Below are 15,042 nucleotides of genomic sequence, written 5' to 3'. Positions count from 1 at the left end.
AGCCAAACCCTCTCAGACAAACAGAAGCTAAGCGATGTCAAAGTTAGCGTAAGGAGGGCTATGCGAGAAGCGTTCAGTGAATTCGAAAGTAAAATTCTATGTACCGACTTGACAGAAAATCCTAGGAAGTCCTGGTCTTACGTTAAATCAGTAAGTGGCTCGAAACAGCATATCCAGACACTCCGGGATGATGATGGCATTGAAACAGAGGATGACACGCGTAAAGCTGAAATACTAAACACCTTTTTCCAAAGCTGTTTCACAGAGGAAGACCGCACTGCAGTTCCTTCTCTAAATCCTCGCACAAACGAAAAAATGGCTGACATCGAAATAAGTGTCCAAGGAATAGAAAAGCAACTGGAATCACTCAACAGAGGAAAGTCCACTGGACCTGACGGGATACCAATTCGATTCTACACAGAGTACGCGAAAGAACTTGCCCCCCTTCTAACAGCCGTGTACCGCATGTCTCTAGAGGAACGGAGGGTTCCAAATGATTGGAAAAGAGCACAGGTAGTCCCAGTCTTCAAGAAGGGTCGTCGAGCAGATGCGCAAAACTATAGACCTATATCTCTGACGTCGATCTGTTGTAGAATTTTAGAACATGTTTTTTGCTCGAGTATCATGTCGTTTTTGGAAACCCAGAATCTGCTATGTAGGAATCAACATGGATTCCGGAAACAGCGATCGTGTGAGACCCAACTCGCGTTATTTGTTCATCAGACCCAGAAAATATTAGATACAGGCTCCCAGGTAGATGCTATTTTTCTTGACTTCCGGAAGGCGTTCGATACAGTTCCGCACTGTCGCCTGATAAACAAAGTAAGAGCCTACGGAATATCAGACCAGCTGTGTGGCTGGATTGAAGAGTTTTTAGCAAACAGAACACAGCATGTTGTTATCAATGGAGAGACGTCTACAGACGTTAAAGTAACCTCTGGCGTGCCACAGGGGAGTGTTATGGGACCATTGCTTTTCACAATATATATAAATGACCTAGTAGATAGTGTCGCAAGTTCCATGCGGCTTTTCGCGGATGATGCTGTAGTATACAGAGAAGTTGCAGCATTAGAAAATTGTAGCGAAATGCAGGAAGATCTGCAGCGGATAGGCATTTGGTGCAGGGAGTGGCAACTGTCCCTTAACATAGACAAATGTAATGTATTGCGAATACATAGAAAGAAGGATCCTTTATTGTATGATTATATGATAGCGGAACAAACACTGGTAGCAGTTACTTCTGTAAAATATCTGGGAGTATGCGTGCGGAACGATTTGAAGTGGAATGATCATATAAAATTAATTGTTGGTAAAGTGGGTACCAGGTTGAGATTCATTGGGAGAGTGCTTAGAAAATGTAGTCCATCAACAAAGGAGGTGGCTTACAAAACACTCGTTCGACCTATACTTGAGTATTGCTCATCAGTGTGGGATCCGTACCAGATCGGGTTGACGGAGGAGATAGAGAAGATCCAAAGAAGAGCGGCGCGTTTCATCACAGGGTTATTTGGTAACCGTGATAGCGTTACGGAGATGTTTAATAAACTCAAGTGGCAGACTCTGCAAAAGAGGCGCTCTGCATCGCGGTGTAGCTTGCTCGCCAGGTTTCGAGAGGGTGCGTTTCTGGATGAGGTATCGAATATATTGCTTCCCCCTACTTATACCTCCCGAGGGGATCACGAATGTAAAATTAGAGAGAATAGAGCGCGCACGGAGGCTTTCCGGCAGTCGTTCTTCCCGCGAACCATACGCGACTGGAACAGGAAAGGGAGGTAATGACAGTGGCACGTAAAGTGCCCTCCGCCACACACCGTTGGGTGGCTTGCGGAGTATAAATGTAGATGTAGATGTAGCTTCACACACTGACACGTGCTGATGGCCCAGCATTGAAATCTGTGGCAGTTCGCGGAAGGATTGCACTTCGGTCACGTTGAACGATTCTCTTCAGTCGTCCTTGGTCCCGTTCTTGCAGGATATTTTTCTGGCCGCAGCGATTTAATGTCTTACCAGATTCCTAATATTCACGGTACACTAGTGAAATGGTCGTACGGGAAAATCCCCACTTCATCACTACCTCGGTGATGCTGTGTCTCATCGCTCGTGCGCTGACTATACCACCACGTTGAAACTCACTTAAACCTTGATAACCTGCCATTGTAGCAGCAGTAACCGATCTAACAACTGCGCCAGACACTTGTTGTCTTACATAGGCGTTGCCGACGGCAGTGCCGTATTCTGCCTGTTTACATGTCTCTGTATTTGAATACGCATACCTGTACCAGTTTATTTGGCGCTTCAGTGTAGAAGTGATTCTGTTACTGAAAAGTCAGATACGAGGTGTGGCTCGAAAAAAACCGGACTAGTACTGGTGAAACAATAAAACGAATGCAATAAGGCTGAAAGTCGCGTGGCCTGTCACGTGACTCTCGCTCCGCCTACTGCTCGAGTTTCATCTGCCTCCTGCACTCAGTCTGCCCGTGGCGTCTGTTTTAAGTAGTTGACGTTTTGTCTGTGCGTCGGAAAATGTCGAGTGTACAGAAAGAACAGCGTGTTAACATCAAATTTTGTTTCAAACTAGGAAAATCTGCAAGTGAAACGTTTGTAATGTTACAACAAGTGTACGGCGATGATTGTTTATCGCGAACACAAGTGTTTGAGTGGTTTAAACGACTTAAAGATGGCCGCGAAGACACCAGTGATGACACTCGCACTGGCAGACCATTGTCAGCAAAAACTGATGCAAACATTGAAAAAAATCGGTAAACTTGTTCGACAAGATCGCCGTTTAACAATCAGAGCAGTGTCTGAGTTAACAGGAGTTGACAAGGAAAGTGTTAGGCAGATTCTTCATGAAAGTTTCAACATGTACAAAGTGTGATCAAAAATGGTTCCAAAGTGTCTCACAATTGAAGAGAAGGAACGCCGAAGAATGATTTGTTCTGACATCCTGGAAAACATTGAAAGTGATCCCACCTTCTTACAAAATGTTATTACTTGCGATGAATCGTGGTTTTTTACTTACGATCCCGAAACTAAACGCCAATCGATGCATTGGAAAACTCCTGGTTCTCCACGACAAAAAAAAGCACGAATGTCAAAATCGAAATTCAAGGCAATGATGATTTTTTTTTTTTGACATCAAAGGGATTGTGCACATTGATTGGGTACCAGAGGGACAAACAGTGAATCAGCATTACTACATTAGCGTCCTGGCTACCCTACGTGAGCGAGTACGGAGAAAACGGAACGATTTGTGGAGAAAAAAAGTCATGGATCCTTCACCAAGACAATGCCCCAGCTCACAGTGCGTTGTCAGTGAAGACGTTTTTGGCAAAACACAACATTCCCATCTTAGATCATCCACCCTACTCACCTGATTTGGCCCCCTGTGACTTTTTTCTTTTCCCTAAAGTCAAGTCAGCTTTGAAAGGAACTAGATTTGAGACTGTTGAAGCAGTAAAAGAAAAAGCGACGGAAGTAATGTATGGACTTACCGAAAATGATCTGCAGCATTGCTATGAACAGTGGAAAATTCGTATGGAGCGGTGTAGAGACCGAGGAGGAGAGTACATTGAAGGAGATAACATGAAATTGTAAATAATTGTAAATAAATGTTTTTTCCAGCATCAGTCCGGTTTTTTTCTAGCCGCACCTCGTATATGTACAGTATTTAACAATCACTTCCCGAGCATTGCTGGTGAATTAAATAAAAACTTAATTTATACAGGGAATTACATAACACTCTTTAAAAATGCCTCTGCGAGACTAATGTCTGAAATACTCCTCTGTGATACTGATAAGGGGGAGACTGAGTCAATAATTAAATTACTGAAGATTAAGGACTCTCATGGATATGATGGAGTACCTAGCAGAATATCAAAGTGTTGTGCTGCACATGTTAGCCTTGAACTAAGCCACATTTGTAATTTTTCCTTTAAGAATAGTCAGTTTCCTGAATGTTTAAAATACTCTGTAGTAAAGGTGCCATATAAAAAGAGAAAGGGATAATGTAGACGTTTATACCTGTTTCTATGCCATCAGTTTTTGAGAAGGCTGTGTATGCTAGGATAATTGATCATTTTATTTCACACAGTTTGCTATCAAATGTTCAGTTCGATTTTAGAAGTGGTTTAAGAAATGAAAATGCTTAATTCTCTTTTCCGTGTGTGGTACTGGATGGATTAAACAAAAGTTTTCCAACACTAGACATATTTTTTTATTTAACTAATGCGTTTGATTGTGTTGATAGCAAAATATTGCTCCAGAAGTTGGACCATTATGGAATATGGGGAGTAGCTCACAATTGGTTCACCTCTTACTTCAGTAACAGACAGAAAAAGGTCGTTATCCACATTGTTGAGAAGGACTGTGATGTGGGGCCTGAGTGGGACACAGTTAAATGTGGGCTGCTCCAGGGATCAGTGCTGGGGCCACTGCTGTTCCTTATTCATATAAGTGACATGCCCTCTAGTAGTACAGGTGATTTTTAAAATATTTGTTTGTTGATGACACTAGGTGGTAGTAAAGGATGTTGTATGGAACGTTGGCATTGTTTCAAATATTGCAGTTCAAGACACAAGTTCATGACATGTAGAAAGTAAAATGATAATTAAATAGACACCCTAGCTGCAAACAGGCGTTGATGTACTTCATTGGGGACATGTTGAAAATGTGTGCCCCGACCGGGACTCGAACCCGGGATCTCCTGCTTACATGGCAGACGCTCTATCCATCTGAGCCACCGTGGGCACATAGTGCGTCTGCAGGGACTTACCCCTTGCACACTCCCCGTGAGGTCCACATTCCCAACATGTCCACACCACTACATGCCTAATAGATGTTTGCCCATCACACATTTTCAACATGTCCCCAATGAAGAACATCAACGCCTGTTTGCAGCTAGGGTGTCTATTTAATTACCATTTCATTTCTAGCAAAGCTGCATGGTCATCCACGGTAACTGTTCTTTCGGGAACAGATACTACCGTCATATATATGTAGAAAGTAAACTAACGCTAAATTACAGTAAGACTTGGTTTTTATAGTTTCCAGCATACAATTCAACAAAACCCGATGTTTTAATTTCACAGAAGGGGCATATGTTCAGATAGATAAGTAACTGTCGTGGAAAGCACACGTTCAGGATCTTGTTCAAAGACTTAATGCAGTCATTTTTACTATTCGAACGATATCTGAAGTGATAGTTCCACACGAAAAGTAGTCTACTTTGTTTGTTTTCATTCACTTATGACGTATGATAATTATATTTTAGGGTATCTCTTCCCATTCTCAAATGACATTTTTGGTTCAGAAACTGGCGGTTTGGGCAATAAGTGATGTAAGTTCGCGTACTTCTTGTCGACTCCTGTTGATTAGTCTGGGTATTCTGACATTGGCCTCTCAATACACATATTCTTTACTGTCGTTTCTTGTTAACAGTACCAGCTTACTCCCACGAGTTAGCAGCTTTCACTCAGCTAATACTAGGTAGAAATCTAATCTGCATTTGGATCGCACCTCCTTGACCCTTGTGCAGAAACGCGTGTAGCATGCTACTGTATCCATTTTCAATAAGTATACTGCTGCACCCACTTTCAATAAGGTACCACAAGAATTCAAATCCTAGCAGTAATCCAAGCGCTTTCAAATCGAAACTGAAGAGTTTCCTCTTGGGGTCACTCCTCCTATTCTGTCGAGGAGTACCTTGAAAAATTAAGCCGGCTGAAGTGGCCGTGCGGTTCTAGGCGCTGCAGTCTGGAACCGCGAGACCGCTACGGTCGCAGGTTCGAATCCTGCCTCGGGCATGGAAGTGTGTGATGTCCTTAGGTTAGTTAGGTTTAACTAGTTCTAAGCTCTAGGAGACTAATGACATCAGAAGTTGAGTCCCATAGTGCTCAGAGCCATTTGAACCATTTTGAAAAATTAAGCTGATTCCTGTCTTATTTTGTTGACTGCGTATACATCAACTTATGGCTTGCTCATTTTTGGGGTTCATAAACATTTTATTTTATCGGTGTTTATCTGTCTCTTACGTTGTAATTTCTTGTACTGACACGTTCCATGAGCTTGATGATTTGCTCCTCAATTTGACCTTATGGAACTAAAAGTGTAAAATAGAAAAAATAGTCTTATCCTGCTTAAATTCAGACATTGCACTTACCTTGTTTTGTTTGAGAGAAATTCTCAACGTATTTCACGTCTGTTCTTCCTCACTGTAGCAATCAAAGTGATTTTCTTCTGCAGCAAATATTCAGAAATTGTCAGTTGTAAGGTTCCTGTTAGTTCCCTGTAGGTACCACCAGTCTTTTCACAGTCTCATACATAAGCATGCTGGCCTTTTCTCGTTCCAATCAAATCTTTTGCGCAAGATTTTATGCCTGTCTCGCTGCCTATTTATATACGTATTTGTATTTTTAACGATTTCATCAATATTGTCAGTTAAATCCATCACGTTTGTCTTTGGACCTGGTAGAATTTGCACAATATTTTTTTCCCTTATTGGTTTCTGTCGTTTTAGCACACTTGCTTTTACACCACCTTTGTCTTTTCTAGTAAATAACTCCCGTACATCTGCTACTTCTTTGAGATCACCATCATCCTCACCCTCATGTTCAGATTCACTGCCTTTGTCCTCAAATTTAGCGTTTTCATCACTCAAATTCACTTCACTTTCTTCCTGGTCTGAAAAGTGTGGATAGACTTCATCATCACTTAGCGAAATTCCTCGTCTTATACATCCTTTGAACTGAAATAAAACATCAAAAGAAATGAAACGATTTCTCATGCCGTTGTAACCAAATCAACATGTAATGTGTATCTATACAAAATAAAGAACAATGAATAAGTATAGTCAACTTCTTATTACACTTACCTCTGCATACTGACTGCTGGACCAGAGCTTGCAACTGTCACACCAGCAGACACGCATTGTACTTTTTACAACATTAGACACCTCGTTGCTTACAATTCAGAAAATAAACTGAGACAGCTAATCAAAGGAACTGAAGCCGCCTTAAAATTGTCGACTTAACATCAACGATGGAGTAAACTGAAGAGGAGGGTAATACTCAAAGTTGAGGCATCGATTTGGCATAAAACCGCTGCTGTCGTACTTTATACAACAGCGCGTCCGGTCGAGGGTTAATGGAACCAGAATGAAACAGGCTGCGGCTCTTTCCTACTGATATTACGAGTTCCGTTGCCTACTAATATTCTAGCAATTTTTTGTTACGGGCTATCCTTCAGATAACATAGTAAAGTGAATAACCACCTTATGTACACCCACAAGCGTCACTCGCAAAGCTATCACTCGTTCATTACTACTTTCCAACTGGGTAACAAATATTTTTAATACATCACAAGCCAAATTATACTTTCCTAAACAAAGTAATAATCTGCATAGCTCGCAGACATCCGATCTTAAACACGCACAACACACCACACGACCTGGCCAGTCATCACCATCTGCGTTACGACTCTGTGACGGAACCTCGTCGATCGGCCATTCGAAACGAAGCCAATGGCACACGCAATGATTCGACCGTTTCTAGTAATTCAACTACTTAATGTTCATAATAAAATGTTTTGTGACTACGTAATGATAGCACGGCATTAACAGATTCTCCTACATTATTATGGAAAAAATCAATAATAATTTAGTAATAATTAATAACCAACAAAAAGATTTTTTTGGCACCAAGGCCAGATGGTAATGCCTGCATCTTTTATGACAACAACCAGTCATAAGATAAGTGTGTTCAGCTGCTGCAATTTCTCACGATTACTGTAACCGCAGTGTCCGACAGTTCTTGCATCACTCCACCTCATGACGTCACATGTTTGCTACTGTATCTTCGCCCAAAGGGAATAAAGCTATAGCTCCGATGGAGAAATGTTACACCACAAACAAATACTTGTTGCGATACGGATCATTTTATTCGTCTTGACAACGGCGAGCACTAATCGATGTAGATTTTATTCCTGTTACCGTTTATTGCACAAATTTTTTCTGTTTTAACAAGTATTTATTTCGCGCTCACAACAGAACACAACACAGCCAAATATAGAGGCCGCTGGTGACCATAGCGGAGTTTAGGGACATTACTTAAGTTGGACTGTTCGTCCGAAAGTTTGTCTTCCGACCTTAAGTACCCTAGAGGAAATCAGTAAATCTTAAAGCAAAGGTGCAATAGATACGTTCTCGTAACACGTCTAGCTTCTAACAACATTCTTTGAAGTTACTGAGACAGTGTCCTTGCCAGATTCACACTATCCTGAAGCGTGACTGAAGCCGTGGAATTGACGGATATATTCTTCGGTGTGGTGATATAATGATAGCAAATGCCTCGTTCCTAAAGCACTTATAAGAATAATAAAACAAACGAAACATATATACACACTATTGGCAATTAAAATTGCTACACCAAGAAGAAATGCAGAGGATAAACGGATATTCATTGGACAAATACATGATACTAGAACTGACATGTGATTACATTTTCACGCAACTTTGGTGCATAGATCGTGAGAAATCAGTACCCAGAACAACCACCTCTGGCCGTAATAACGACCTTAATACGCCTGGGCGTTCAGTCAAACAGAGCTTGGATGGTGTGTACAGGTACAGCTGCCCATGCAGCTTCAACAGACAAGCACAAGACACTACAGAAAATCTCGGCGCCAGTATGTTTCCTACAAGCTAACAAATATTTAGAGTACTTCCTCACACCTGGAAGCTTAATTTACTCTAGAAATTAATTAATGGAACGCTATGAATAAAAGTGTGTGTATATACAGATATTTATGTGTGTGTGTATACATTAGGCGAATATTATTGTTTAGTGGACGTATTATTGCATGACACATTTCCAGACTAAGTCTAAAATATCTTAGAACGAAACAGCACTGTAAATTTAAAGTTTTTGAAAGGACTGTCGGCAGCAAGGAATAGGAGCGCAAAACACAAGCTCTAAGTTCGCAGAATTGCTGCTCTCATTCTAGGTTTTTTCTTTTTTTTCCCATGGGGATATAGGTGTCCGCAGAAATTTATGGAGGTGGTAAGTTACGAGACGTATCATGCCACAGGAACTAAGCTTTATAAATGACTCAAAAAAACTTATTATATCCCAGAGAATTGATGGTTATTCACTCCATATTTGTTCTAGGTAAATAACTGTGATAGTTAAAACCGATGATCAATTACAGTTATTGCTAAAACCGTAGTATTGTATCACTGGAATCGGTGAAGTACCGGTACATTTGGCAAATCGGGAGAAGTGTGTGCGCTTTTTGTAATGGATAAAAACTCCGTACTCCATATTCAAATCGGGTGGGGGGGAGGGGGGCAGTGGGATGTTAGTGAGTGATCTTTGACGCTCCCTGAATCAATTTTTAATATTTTTATGCTCGCAAAAAAGTGGAGTAATCGTTCAAGATTCCGAACGACAGTATTATTTAGCAGTCTAGGGAGAACTTTAATAATGATGCACAATATTACTGGCCGTCTAGGGGGAGCTTCAGTTCAAGCTGTCACCGTAGTTACCGAGCGGACGTCGCTTACGCGCCAGGAAAAAAATGCATCTTCGGAACATTTTGGATGGACGTTGAAGACACTCTCTGTCCTAGTGAGGCACGTTGGACAGGGTCGTAGCAGCCCATTTCGCATGATTCACTGATGACCTCCCACTGTTCCAGCCAACAGGAAACTGATGGCCTACCACCGTTCCAGTCAACAGGAAACCTTGGCGAGAGTCTAGTACTTTGCAGACCAGTTTTGTGCGGGAGGACACGGTCGACTTGTGTTCCGGTCAGACGGAAACCTCGCTGAGAGTACAGCAGTTTGGCTGACCAGTTCTGGGTGGAAGTGCCGGTTCCGCGGGAAGAAGACTTCCTTGAGTCACGCAGCGCCTTCGACGTGTGCGGAGGCGTGCCTAGGCGAGGCCACACGCGGCGCCCTGCCGTCCTTACTTCGCCGGCCAGAAGGTTGCGACATTGTCGTCATGGAGACGACCCTGGCGCGGAGAACGCCCAGCGGGCAAACCGGCTGAGAATTTCCGGATTAACCTGCGGGCAGTCGATCGACACCAGTGTTGCGTAGCTCGCTTTTAGTAGCCTCAGAGAGTGTTACAAGCGCCATCCTGTTCCAGTGCCAGGCGCACACTGATCAGCCAGAATATTACGACCACTGACCTACTGTCGACATGAACTCGTCCAGGCAATAGCAGCCTCACCTGGCGAGGAATGACCGCTAGTCAGACATGCGCACGGTGCACGTCTCTGTGTAGATTGGGGAAGATGCGCGATCTATATGAATTTGACCGACGACAGATTGTGATGCCGCGAGCATTTCGGAAACTGCACGACTTGTCGGGTGTTCCAGAAATGCTGTGGTGTCTTCAAGACGCGGCGTAACTAAGGTGAAACCACGTTCAGACGTTGTGGGGTTGGGCGGCCACTCCTCATTACAGATGCCGGACGTCATAGGCTGGCCAGACTGGTAAAACAGGACAGGCGGCGGACTGTGGCGGAACTTTAATGCCGGGCAGAGTACAAGTGTGTCTGAACACACAGTGCACCGAACACTTAACGATGGGCCTCCGCAATCGACGAGCCACGCATTTGCCCACGTAAACACCACGACATCGGCAACTACAATTGAAATGGGCACGGGACCATCGGCTCTGGAAGCTGGCGCAGTGGCAGAGCGTCTGATGAGTCCTGATACCTTCTTCATCATGCCGATGCGGGGGGGGGGGGGGCGCTGTTCCAGAGAAACAGCTCCTTGATACCTGTACTATGGGACGGAGACGAGCTGGTGGGGCGGTTATGTTCTGGAGAACATTCACATGGGCATCCATGGGCCCAGGGAGCTTTACAAGGCGCCATGATGGACAAGGAGTATCGTCCAGTGGTTGCAGACTGCGTACATTCCTTCATGACGATCATGTTTCCCGACGACAGTGACATTTTTGAACAAGATAATGTGCCATGTCACAAGGCCAGCAGTGATCGAGTGGGTCTAATGGATGTGCTGTCCCATCTCTCCTGCCCTCCCCAACTCGCCCAATCTGAACCCGATCAAACACATCTCGGATGTGATTGAATGTGTCGTCAGAGCTTATCGCCTCCTCCCGGAATTTGCGGGAATTAGGTAACTTTGTGTGTGTGTGTGTGTGTGTGAGCGACCTATCAAGGTCTGATTGCTTCGCTGCCATGACGCGTAGCCGCTGTTATCTGTGGCAAACTTCGACGCTCCAGCTGATCAGTGCACATCCAAATGCGATCTTGACAATCCTTATCTCTTTCGTACATAGTCCAAGACGGACGTCTTTGACGTTCAAAGTCAAAGGTATGACTTGTGACAGGGAAATACTGTCACGTGGTAACTTCGCTCAAGTCTGAATCCGAAAGTAGGGTCGTAAATGAAGTATAACACTTAGCACTGAAAACTCATCTATGGCATTGTTGGTCGGGAGGTCCCATTCGGATTCGGCCTCCAAGTGCAAGTTTTATTTCGGTCGGCGCCACATTGGGCGACTTGCGGCCGATGATGAGGGAGAAATGATGATAACACATCACCCAGCCCACAGGCGGAGGAAATCTCTAACCGGGCAGGGAATCGAACCCGGGCCCGCTGCATGGGAGGTAAGGACGTTACCACCCGGCTAAGCAGGCGGGCTACACTCAGCACTGAAAGTTTATTGCTGCCGGTGCGGCCGAGCGGTTCTAAGCGCTTCAGTCTGGAACCGCGCGACCGCTACGTTCGCAGGTTCGAATCCTGCCTCGGGCATGGATGTGTATGATGTCCTTACGTTAGTTAGGTTTCGGTAGTTCTAAGTTATAGGGGGCTGATGACTTCAGATGTTAAGTCCCATAGTGCTCAGAGCCATTTGAACCATTTTGAAAGTTTATTACGGACATCGACTTACAGCCAGAACATAAGTGAACCGCTTGATGAAGAGTGCTACTATTTATGCAAACACCGAATACACCAGAATGTACAAACATTACAGTCAGAAGAATCTTCCAGAAATAATAAACACTAAATAACAAATAATTGTGGTCATCGGGTCTGAAATGGCGGCCCGCAGAACGGCAACCAGCGGCGATAATACTGCCACGCCACACTGCACGCATGACACCTCCCGGTAATATTAATGCAATGTTGTTCTCATAATGTGAGCGTCAAACTTGCATCTTTGCAGAGACAGACATAATGTCTGATGGGATACCGCATTCACTGGTTACTCAATGTTACTTATAATCCGTCTTGATTGAATAAACATTTTTGCAATCAAGACGGATTATAAGTAAACTTGCATCTTCCTAATCGTTGGCGCCAGTATGACAGTAACAGCGACCACTAACTGCCGTTTACTGTTTACTTGTGCGATTTTAAAACCTTGCGTTTCTGTCAAGTGTAAGATTCGTAGTGTAATACGTATAAAATTGTCCTATCTACTGAAATACACAGAAAGATAACCGAAGTTTATGACAATGTGATGAAGGTAGGTTCAGGTTGTGATGTAATCATGCCAGATACACATGTTGAAGCAAAAAATGGTTTAAATGGCTCTGAGCACTATGGGACTTAACAGCTGAGGTCATCAGTTCCCGAGAACTTAGAACTAATTAAACCTAACTAACCTAAGGACATCACACACATCCATGCCACAGGCAGGATTTGAAACTGTGACCGTAGCGGTCGCGCGGTTCCAGACTGTACCGCCTAAAACCGCTCGGCCACCACGGCCGGCCATGTTGAAACCTCTGACAGGAATGGATATCGATAATTTTATCTGTAAGTAGAAAAGTTCATAGAGGGTTATTTAGCTGCCCCTGCCGCAGTGTTACAGTAGGCCGTAAAATTCATTGTTGTTGTTGTTGTGGTCTTCAGTCCTGAGACTAGTTTGATGCAGCTCTCCATGCTACTCTATCCTGTGCAAGCTTCTTCATCTCCCAGTACCTACTGCAACCTACATCCTTCTGAATCTGCTTAGTGTATTCATCTCTTGGTCTCCCCCTAAGATTTTTACCCTCCACGCTGCCCTCCAGTACTAAATTGGTGATCCCTTGATGCCTCAGAACATGTCCTACCAACCGATCCCTTCTTCTAGTCAAGTTGTGCCACAAACTCCTCTTCTCCCCAATTCTATTCAGTACCTGCTCATCAGTTATGTGATCTACCCGTCTAATCTTCAGCATTCTTCTGTAGCACCACATTTCGAAAGCTTCTATTCTCTTCTTGTCAAAACTATTTACCGTCCATGTTTCACTTCCATACATGGCTACACTCCAAACAAATACTTTCAGAAACGACTTTCTGACATTTAAATCTATACTCGATGTTAACAAATTTCTCTTCTTCAGAAACGCTTTCCTTGCCATTGCCAGTCTACAATTTATATCCTCTCTACTTGGACCACCATCAGTTATTTTGCTCCCCAAATAGCAAAACAACTTTACTACTTTAAGTGTCTCATTTCCTAATCTAATACCCTCAACATCACCCGACTTAATTCGACTACATTCCATTATCCTCGTTTTGCTTTTGTTGATGTTCATCTTATATCCTCCCTTCAAGACACCATCCATTCCGTTCAACTGCATTTCCAAGTCCTTTGCTGTCTCTGACAGAATTACAATGTCATCGGCGAACCTCAAAGTTTTTATTTCTTCTCCATGGATTTGAATACCTACTCCGAATTTTTCTTTTGTTTCCTTTACTGCTTGCTCAATATACAGATTGAATAACATCGGGGAGAGGCTACAACCCTGTCTTACTCCCTTCCCAACCACTGCTTCCCTTTCATGTCCCTCGACTCTTATAACTGCCATCTGGTTTGTGTACAAATTGTAAATAGCCTTTCGCTCCCTGTATTTTACCCCTGCCACCTTTAGAATTTGAAAGAGAGTATTCCAGTCAACATTGTCAAAAGCTTTCTCTAAGTCCTTAATCTTTCTTCTAAGATAAGTCGTAAGTTCAGTGTTCCAGTATTTCTACGGAATCCAAACTGATCTTCCCCGAGGTCGGCTTCTACTAGTTTTTCCATTCGTCTGTAAAGAATTCGTGTTAGTATTTTGCAGCTGTGGCTTATTAAACTGATTGTTCGGTAATTCTCACATCTGTCAACACCTGCTTTCTTTGGGATTGAAGTCTGAGGGTATTTCGCCTGTTTCATACATCTTGCTCACCAGATGGTAGAGTTTTGTCATGACTGGCTCTCCCAAGGCCGTCCATAGTTCCAATGGAATGTTGTCTACTCCGGGGGCCTTGTTTTAACTCAGGTCTTTCAGTGCTCTGTCAAACTCTTCACGCAGTATCGTATCTCTCATTTCATCTTCATCTACATCCTCTTCCATTTCCATAATATTGTCCTCAAGTACATCGCCCTTGTATAGACCCTCCATATACTCCTTCCACCTTTCTGCTTTCCCTTCTTTGCTTAGAACTGGGTTTCCATCTGAACTCTTGATGTTCATACAAGTGGTTCTCTTATCTCCAAAGGTCTCTTTAATTTTCCTGTAGGCAGTATCTATCTTACCCCTAGTGAGATAAGCCTCTACATCCTTACATTTGTCCTCTAGCCATCCCTGCTTAGCCATTTTACCTACTTGATCCTCTGCTGCCTTCACTACTTCATCCCTCAAAGCTACCCATTCTTCATCTACTGTATTTCTTTCCCCCATTCCTGTCAATTGTTCCCTTATGCTCTCCCTGAAACTCTGTACAACCTCTGGTTCTTTCAGTTTATCCAGGTCCCATCTCCTTAAATTCCCACCTTTTTGCAGTTTCTTCAGTTTTAATCTACAGGTCATAACCAATAGATTGTGGTCAGAGTCCACATCTGCCCCTGGAAATGTCTTACAATTTAAAACCTGGTTCCTAAATCTCTGTCTTACCATTATATAATCTATCTGATACCTTTTAGTATCTCCGGGGTTCTTCCATGTATACAACCTTCTATCATGATTCTTAAACCAAGTGTTAGCTATGATTAAGTTGTGCTCTGTGCAAAATTCTACCAGGCGGCTTCCTCTTTC

General features: G+C 43.2%; 1 protein-coding gene and 1 non-coding gene across 2 annotated transcripts in view; one reads left to right on the top strand and one right to left on the bottom strand.

Annotated features, from left to right (window-relative positions):
* The window catches only part of LOC126263568 (uncharacterized), a 316,932-nt gene that overhangs the window by 79,916 nt on the left and 221,974 nt on the right, over positions 1-15,042 (top strand). The gene's annotated exons all lie outside the window — the stretch shown is intronic.
* Positions 4,675-4,749, bottom strand: Trnat-ugu (transfer RNA threonine (anticodon UGU)). The gene has a single exon. It is a non-coding gene; the product is annotated as a tRNA-Thr (tRNA).

This window comes from Schistocerca nitens, chromosome 6 (genome assembly GCF_023898315.1).
Source record: "Schistocerca nitens isolate TAMUIC-IGC-003100 chromosome 6, iqSchNite1.1, whole genome shotgun sequence".
NCBI classification, from domain to species: Eukaryota; Metazoa; Arthropoda; class Insecta; order Orthoptera; family Acrididae; genus Schistocerca; species Schistocerca nitens.
Note: the sequence above shows the minus strand (reverse complement) of the source record. Positions and strands in the feature narration are given on the sequence as shown.